Consider the following 9,922-nt stretch of genomic DNA (forward strand, 5'->3'; position numbering starts at 1 on the left):
TGCCTTGTGTAAGTTTTCAATAAAATAATCTTTTAGACAAGCATATATTTGGCATTTGAACACTGAGTCCAGCTTATTGGAGCTATGCTCTCTGTAGCAAAATGTGAATGCTTGGCAGTTTAATCTGAGTTTAATACTGATTTCAGTATCTGGTACCTTATCCTGGTCAGTGATCTTCAGAATATTCCTAAGATAATTCAAATGGAAGCAACTCAGTTTCTTGGCATAGTGCTGGTTGGTATATTGTCCAGATTTCACAGGTATATAACAGTGAAGTCAACACAATAGCTCTCTAAAACTTCAATTTGGTAGTTAGTCTAATATCCTTTCTCTCCCACACTTTTCTTCATATTCTCCCAAACACTGAGCTGGCTTTTGCAATGCATGCATCAGCCTCATTATCAATGTATACATCCCTGGAAAATATACACCCAAAGTAAATGAACTTATCTAAAGCATTCAAAACTTCTTCATTTGCTGTAACCAATGGTTCCACATATGGATGATGTGATGCTGACTGAGTGTCTGTGTTTTTTTGGTGTCAATTGACCCATACTTTGTAACATATCAGCTTCAGAAACTGCATTGAGTGCATAATCATCTGTAAACCAAGAAAATATATCATGCAAAAACCCTCCCTCCACTTTAGTCTTAACTTGTAGTCTTTTCAAGTTGAAGAATTAGTACACTAATTGACCTTAGTACTATGCTCATCCTCATTGAAGGTGTTTGACAACATGGCTGAAAAACATCAGGCTAAAAATCATGAGAGCAAGCACACAGCCTTGTTTCACTCCACTAGTGATTGGGAAAGTACAAGAACATTGTTCAATATTCAAAACCCAGGCAAACGTGGGCATGAAATTGATGTACAATATTAATGGAATTTTCTAGACAACCAAATTGGGAGATATTTTTCCACAAGTCCTCATGACTAACAGTATCACAAGTCTTGATCTTATATACAGGCACTATGTACAGACTTCTGTTTTGTCCCTGACATTTCTCCTGGAGTTGTTGGGCAGCAAATATCATATTGACTACTTGTTTTTCTGAAGTCACACTGCCTCTTATATTGATGGCCTTCTTTGAGGTAAAGGATTAGCCTATTAAAGAGGACTCTGGCAAGAATCTTGCCAGCAATGACTAAGAGAGTAACCCCCTATGGTAGTCATAGAGATGAACAATGGAGACATCCTTGAAATCCCAGGGAATAAATTCTAGAGTCTCTGATAGGAGCCAGTACTCTCTGCTCATCAGAAACCAGGGTCTGGCTACCAAAATGCCAGCATACTATCCCATTTCCTGACCCCAAACTAATTGGAAACATGGCACTATTACCCATTGGGAGTCAATTTAAAGGACTAGATCCAAGAGAAACAAACAACACAGATATTGTGGATGAAGCTATTATTTCAAGGCCAATGTCTTCTTTAAAAATTATGAAATTAAGAAAAAAAACCTGATAGGAAATTGATCTACATAACTCTTTACATTTACATTTACATGCTTAAAGAAATTCCAGAAGTGCAACTCAAAAACCCAAAGAGGGAAAGAAATGTATACATTAGGAATCATTAATTTTCCTATTCCTAGACAGTCAGATTTTTCTCTTAATACCATTTATATCAAACCTGCAAATAAGCAAGTAGATGAAATGGTGAGCGTGTACTTACAGCAGTTTCAGCAAGAAAGTGGTCTGAGGCTTTGTGAGAAGGTCTTTGATCCTCAAAGTGACAAACCTAGCATGTAGTGCTTTGTGAAGAGGCAGTTCATCCACTAGAATCTTGGGCAATGACCTGATCTTGTGCAGTCATTTCCATTGCAGAAGCATCCCATATTTGAAAGCAAGATGTACACAGTTCCTGGTCTTTGTTTAAAAAATTTTATACCAAGAAAGAAGAAGTATGTCCTTTTATTAATAATGTTGGGGTTTAAGGATCAATTAGGATTTTTGCAATGTTAAGCTGTTGTTTAATGATAATAATAATAAAAAAATAACATTAAAAACAAAACAGAAATCCTGAGGGATAACCTCTCTTGCCATATACTCTCTTCCCCAAATTAGTCAGCTTTTGTATGAACAATGAGCCTCTATCTTGTAAATCTTAGTTGGAATAGAATGGACCTCAGATTCTTGGCCATGAAGAAAGGAGCCCAATAACATTTAAAACCTGTTGGAAATTTGTCTAGAGTAATTGGACTTCAATCTGAGGTAAACAATCAATAACTTTAGCATTGATTGATGATGGTCTGTTGAGGATGGTATGGAAGTGTATGGCCCACATCTTTAGGATCATGTCCTTATTAATCAATGTGCCACCATCAACACTGAGTAATTGAAATGCACTATTGATCTTTGAGTAGTAGACTCAAAGTAGATACTTTGAGTAAGTAGACTTCAGGACATCATAAAAGTGCTATGGATTGTTACTATCAGAGTAAAACTGAAATTTATCTGCCTTCTTACTTAGTCAAGAATCCTGTATCTCTCTAAACTTCACTTGTACTTTACTCTTGGTAGAATCAAATGCTGCCTTCTTAGAGATGAACTATCTGTTGGTAAACTCCAAGGAGTTCTCGTTTTTCATTCTTACTGGTAAACCCTGTGGAGTTCTTGTTTTTCATTTAACAGCACCTGAAATTCTCCATCATTTTTGCCTAACCAGTCTTGATGTTTATGAGTATTCTGATTCAGATGAATAAATACAATATGAACACCAAATCTCTGAAAGCTGCCTACTCCTTTTCTGCTCCACTGTTACCAACTGTATGTTGGCCTCACTTTCCCACCAAGTCAGCTATGAACTATAACTTCTCAGAAAAGAACTCTAATCTGTTGACATTAAGTGTTCTAGTAGTCATTTTGAGGATGCCACTTTTGTTGTGTGCAAATATTTAACTAGGGAAGAAGAAACTTATGATTAGTCTAGCACTCTGCAAAACACATTCTTTGTCAGTCTTATATCCTGCCTGTCTCTTTTCCTTATCATCACACAGTCTGTTAAATGCCAGTCTTTGCTGTAAGGGTACATTCATGACATTTTGTTGCATTTAGGTAAATGGAAGATACTGTAAGTGTAGTTTGAGATGCACAAAGTGACTACTGCTGTTGCTGTTTATGATTCTTCCTCTCAAGGACTCCCTGCCATGTCTGATAGTCTGAGTCTACTCTAGCATTAAAGTCATCCAGAACCATATGCTTGTCTTCTTTTGGCATATTGATCATAAGGATCTCAGGGTCTTCATAAATTTTTTCTTTGATCTCATCAGGATTTATCACTGATGATGAATGTATAGGTACTGATGATGGCAGCATGGCATTTTCTTGCAAGTAACAATCAGGTTTTCATTCATTCCTTTTATAGGTATGTAAGCTTATTTACTAAATTAGTTTTGATTGAAAAACCTACAGCAGCTTCACAGTGCTTCTCTTTCATGTGGCCACTCCAGAAAAAAACACATATCCAGCTCCAACTTCAGTAAGCTGGTTTTTATTTACCAGCTGTGTTTCACTCAGGGCTGCTATTGGATGTAATACCAGCTGAATAGTCTTGTAACAAGAGCCATTCATCTTTCAGGCGTACTGAATTTTGTATTGTCTATTAATGTACACACATGTCATGTCCTGATGGTGAGTAGAATTCTTTTTGGGGGAAGTTTTTTGTATGTTTTTGTGTGTTTTCATCACAGGGGGATCCCCCACCTGATGTGGTAAACATTCCAGGACAGGATAAGAAGATAATTTTTAGGAAACCCTTTCTAGCCCTTTCTTCACACCAAGGGATGAGCAATGTAATCCTTTAAGGATTGCTCAGACACCCAGGGCAATACCAAATCTTACTGTTGCTTCCAATGAGAAGATATGGCTTGGGCCATCTGTGTTCAGGGTTGTGACTATAGTTCCCAGTATGTCCATACCTGCTGCTTTATCACTCACATACTATCACAAAACATTGTAGGAAAGAAATAGTAAAATTGTATTGGTGATAAATGAGAGAGGTAGTATTGGATGAATTAATATCACAGCTAAACACGGAATTGTTGGGAATTCCCCAATGCCTACTAAATAAAGTATAAACATTTCAGAATGTAAAACTTTCATGCCTTTGTTCTGTTTTGTCAAATATCTACTTTCCTTCTTAATTATTTTTTTTACTTCACATAAATAGGACTATGCTCTCTCGCTTATTTTCATTTTATTCTGTCCTATAAACTTGTCATGATGAAGTGATCATCTTGATCACTTCAACTGTAGGATTTCTACTCACTGTTTTATAAGGGTTGGCTCCTTCAAATTTTCCAAAGCAATTTGCCTATATATATATATATATATATATATATATATATAATCTTATGCATTTCTCATCTATGTGCTCTATTGTAGTTTTTTGTAACATATGGATAGTGGAAAGAACATTGAATTTCATATCAGTGATTGTGTTTTCAAGTTCAGACTATTTTCAAACTTTAATACCAGTGGGGTTTTTTGATTAATCCATTTAGATAAAGGAATGGGCAGGTGGTGGTGGTGGGGTAGATGTAGAAGCCATGTTTCAGGAAAGAATAATACTACTTAATTATCTAATAATCTTTTATAAATTATTTTTTCTGCTGAGTAAATGTACCTAGACTGACTGTCCCATTTCACCAAATTATTCGTCATTTGAGAATGTTTGCATTAGCTCCAAATTTCAGGAATTCTTATATTGATGTTTTAATGTAGGATTACTTTTCCAATGATATGATTATATCTTAATTTTAATAAAATAAAGATATATCACTATTTGAATTACTTGACATTACATTAAAATTTAAATATAAAAGATGTCATTTAAATTAGACTGAAGGATTGCAGATAAATTATTTTCTTTAGAGGCTTTAGTGTGAATTTATCTCAAATTATCATGACTAGTCAGAAAGTCTTCTTTTCACTAGTTGCTATAACTGTGACTGATGAGGTCCTTCAAAGATGATTGTTAATATGATTACTTACTTTTTCATTCTGTGCATCTCTTAATCTATGAAAAACTTTAGAAATACTAAATGAGAATGAAAATTGGAAGGAGCTTATGTAAATATAATAATAAATCACTATATTTAATGTGAATGAAATATTGTTATCAAAATGGAAAAAAGTAATGAGGTGTACATAAATCAAGAGTGGTAGAGTAAGAAAATACTGGATTTGCGACTGGAATACTTGAATTTGATTCCTATTTCTTTCAACCACTAAAACTATGAGAAAAGCTAAAACATTAAAACGTGGGAATGCTACTTTCGGTTTCAGAGCTCTACTTTCTGTATCTGTAAAATGAGAAGGCTGGTCAGAAAGCCTATGAGCCACCTTAATGGTAAACTCTATGACTAGAACAGGAACTAAGGCTTCTTAATACCAGAATTAAAATGTTTCAGTGTTTGTCCTTTCCTTTCAGGCCAATCTCACAAAATCTGATACTAGTTTTGAGAATTCTAAGAATATTTTTTTGCTTTCCAGCAACATTGTGCCTTGTCTATCCTGGACCAATAAAGGACAATTGTGCAGGGGGTTTTATAAAGTCTCTAAATAGTTTGTACTATGTCTTATCAAAAATTAAGAAGCTTGCTTTATGACTAATGTTCTGTAATTGTAATGCTGCTATGTCTCTTTTTTTAAAATCCATACTGAAAATGTAAAGTGTTTGAACATCATTCATGCCAGATAAACTTAAGTTTTCATAGAATCTCTACAAACTGAGTAGTTCATTGACTTGTGAATATTTTGCATAGGGTTTGGATCTATGACTTCATCAAGGCAACTCTGCTGTTTATTTTCATAGTCAAGTTTAGTTATTTGACATGATGGTATAGTCACTGAACTTGAAGTCAGGGAAACAATTACTTGAATATCCCTCAAGAGGGATGAGAAATTAGGATAGAAGTGTAAGAAAGTTTGTATGCAAGGGTAGTAATGAGGGCTTTTACTAAGGTAATTGCAGTGGGAATAAATTGAAAAAGACAGAATGAGAGATACTGTGGAGATGGATTAAACAGGACTTTGTAGGTAACTGGATATGAATTGAGAGAGGAAATAGATTCAAAGACAACTCAATGTTTAGTTCATCATCTATAAAATGAGGAGAGTTGGACTAGTTGGTCTTTAAGATCTAGTCTAGCTTTTAAATGGAAATTAAGATTTCCAAGGGAGCAAGCAGAGAGAAAAGAGAATTAAGAATACATATTTAAGAAATGCCTATAAGTATTAGATGATTATAGATCTAGAAAGAGAAGAGCCCTTGGAGCTATATAGATATATCTCTTCATTTTTTCAGATGAGGAAACTGAGACCTATAGAGGTTAAATGACTTGCATATTGTCATAGAAATAGTAATCTAGAGAAAGGATTTTAATTACAGTCCTCTGATATTATAGAAAGTATTATTTCCATTTTACCAGAAGTCATCAGTAGAGCGAGAGAAGAAGCAGTCAGATAAGTAGGACAAATGGGAGGTGGCCAACAGTGCTAAAAGCTGCAAAGAAGTCAAGAAACATGCCACTGAACTTGGCAATTCAACTAGTGAAAAGAAGACTTCCTTACTAGTCATGATAATTTGAGATAAATTCCCACTAAAGCCTCTAAAGAAAATAATTTATCTGCAATCCTTCAGTCTAATTTAAATGACATCTTTTATATTTAAATTTTAATGTAATGTCAAGTAACCATAAAATGAGAAGTTTCATCAGAGTGGTGAAGGTGAATGATTGAATAAAAGGGAGTGAGGAGCAATCAGGGAAGGAAGTGGAAGTATTGGGTGATTCATGATGGGTCAATAAAATTCATTATATATTTACTACTATAAGTTAGCAAGCATTTATTAAGCATTCACTATATGACTGACAGTTGTTAAGATATTAACCAATGAAGGGGAGAAGAGGGAAGATTTGATAAATGGATACAACTGGTGATTCAAGGGAATATTTGTTCATTGTTATGATTTTTGGATGAGGATGCCTGCGCATATTTGTGGGGAGAAAGGAGTGGCTTTATCTTATTTATTTTTAAATATTTTGGTGAGACAATTGGGGTTAAGGTCACATAGATAGTAAATGTTAAGTGTCCAAGGCCAAATGTGAAGTCAGTTCCTCCTGACTCCAGCACTGATACTATATATGCTATCTAGCTGTCCAGAGAGACTGAAGAACATGAAATGGTTACAGGATTTCTTTTGTAAAGTTCAAGAACATTAGTAAGTTAATAGGATGAGATTCACTGGTAGCAGAAATATTTTTGGTGAGAAGTAAAATGTCTTTTCTTAGGGCATTCTAAGAAGTTATGAGATGATGCTCCTGAGGAATTATGAGGTGTGCGGTTTGGGAAAGAGGAAGTTCATAGCAGAAGAATCATTTATTTTGGTGAAATAGAAAGCTAGGACATTTGCTACAAGTGTGAGAAGGATGCTACTTTGTGACTTTTGCTATGGAGAACACAATAGAAAGTTATTTTCAACTTAACAGAATTTTGTTAGCATCCATTCTATGTCCGGAGTTGGGACTACAAATATAGACCAAAACAAAACAATTTTACCTTTTCAGAAGCTTATATTTGAACGGGGATAGTAGCAATACAATATACATATAAATAAATAAATGAAACTAGATCTTTGTATATTTTTCTCCTATTTCTTAATCTCGTTTAAAGTATGTTAAAGCCTAGACTTTACATATGTGAAAATCAAGTATGACAAAATTGACAATTATTTCATGTATATGTAATGATAGACCTTTAGAGTAATATTTCCATTGATCCTATGGATTTTAAGCAATCCTGTCTATGGATATTGTTATGTTGATTATCTTTCCCTCTAAATCTACTATATCAAAACTTTCCTATTTCTATTAAAGATGACACCATTCTTCCACTCACTGAGGTTTACAACCTTGGAGTCATTCTTTAGTCTTCTCCTTTAATCTCCATAGCTAAATTGTAGTCAATTCTAGTTGATTTTTATCCCCTCAAGGTCCTCCTCTGAAGATGGACCCAAGTTTTCCCTATTCCCAAAGTTTCCATGGTTGGGTTGTTAATTGGTTCATTTTATTTTTAAATGAGATGTATTACTATAAACACTTCTAATCGTGGAGGATGTTGTCTCTGCCTTCAAGTTAACTCTCCCCTATGACCTGAAACCCCAAACAAAGAGCTCCCCGCTGCTGCACGTTCTAGCAGCTAGTTGTGTCCCTGCCCCACTGCCTCTGCATTCAAGTATGCTGGCTCCTCACCCAGGGCTGGGGCTCAGCAGCACAGCTGGGTTTGGCATTCCTAACCAGCAGAGGTTCTCTCAATCTTTCTGGATTTAGACCCTGAACTCCTCATAAAGTCCAGGAAGTAAAAGTCTCTGTGGTTCTTGCTGAAGGTCTGGCCAAATCCGGCTAGCCCAGGGGTCCCCACTTGGTGTTTCTGTGTAGCTAGCTGGGAGATGTTTGCACATCACACAGATTAATCCCCAGTTTGGAGGCTTTCTTCAGCTTTTCTTAGGTTGTATTAGGACAACGCTGTTATTCCTCAACTCTTCTTGATTTTTCATCAGTCTATGTTAATTCTGTTTGTGGGGGAAATCTGGAGAGTTTAAAATTTAAGTTTATACTGCCCTATTCCCAAAATCCTTCCATTGTCCCCAATTCTTTAAAAAAAATGGTTTTAATCTTCACCTTTAAGAAAAAAATTCCACAGAATTTCAAGTTCTGGGCACTAAAGGTAAGGATTGGATTTTTAAACTAGTATATTACTATAATAAATCTCTTTTCTATAGAAAATGCGATATTATTTTATTTACTAGGAATTAGAAGCTTCCTTAAATGTCTATGAAGAATTTTTATGTCTCAGCAAAAAATTATAAAAATTATAAAAGTTGAGAAATGAATATTGAAATATAATACCATTGTGTTATATGATAAAGCTATTTTTTTTGATACTATAAGACCATTGTACTGGAAAATCAAGTCATTAGGTTCTAGTTCTGGCTCTGTCATTAATCATATGCACAAATTTGTGAAATGAGTTAGACCTAGATGCATCACAGTTTCCTATCTGTGAAATAAAGTGTTTATAATAGATGATTTCTAAGGTACAGCTACAAGATTCTATGATTCAAATTACAATGTGGGCAAAATTGTGATCTGAGAAATTATAAATGATTGTATCAAACCTAGCATTCATACAACATAATTGGATTATATAATGCTATTGGGAAGTAAAAAATATTATTGAGATGTAGTTTCAAGATGTGAATTCAAAATTAAAACATCAACATGTATAATCATTTCCAGATTACATGATCAACTTGAGGAAAAAATTATATAGACTCTTGTCTACTTGGAGGATAGGTGACAATGAAGAGGTGGGGGAAAAGACCACACATTTCAAAACATCAATAATGTGGGACCTTAAAAACATTATAAGTGAATGGCGAACATTCAGAACATTTGCTTATGGTACATGCTGCAATTCTAATATTATTACTTTATTGTAAATAACCATGTTATCCAATTATATATTTTTATTCATATAAAATGATACACAAGATAAAATTCAGGAAACATATGACCAAAAGTTGAGGTGTGCCAATTGTAGCTAGCCAGGGCCATTTTCTTGGTTGAACAAAGATCTCATTTAATTCCCATCTAAAGAATCTATTCATTTTTGTGTATTTTCTTTTATTTATTGTAATCTATAGAATTTTTATGATTTCTGCTTTGGTATTTATATTGATATATGGTTTATACAGTATTTAATTTTTGTGATTTTTTTTATAATGATCATTTGATGGGAAATGGTCAAGTCTCCTGATATAAGCTTGAGTTACTCCTTTGTCTTTAAAAGATTGTGACATGGAAAGTATCTTGAACCTCCAAATCATGCTTTTGGACCCAGCAATATTTACATGGA

The 9,922-nt window shown here is 34.4% G+C and overlaps 1 pseudogene; it reads left to right on the top strand.

The window, feature by feature from the left end:
* Positions 1-737: 737 nt before the first annotated feature.
* On the top strand, positions 738-1,798 carry LOC100914802 (annotated as a pseudogene).
* The last annotated feature ends 8,124 nt before the right edge of the window (positions 1,799-9,922 follow it).

Source organism: Sarcophilus harrisii, chromosome 1, assembly GCF_902635505.1.
Source record: "Sarcophilus harrisii chromosome 1, mSarHar1.11, whole genome shotgun sequence".
NCBI classification, from domain to species: domain Eukaryota; kingdom Metazoa; phylum Chordata; class Mammalia; order Dasyuromorphia; family Dasyuridae; genus Sarcophilus; species Sarcophilus harrisii.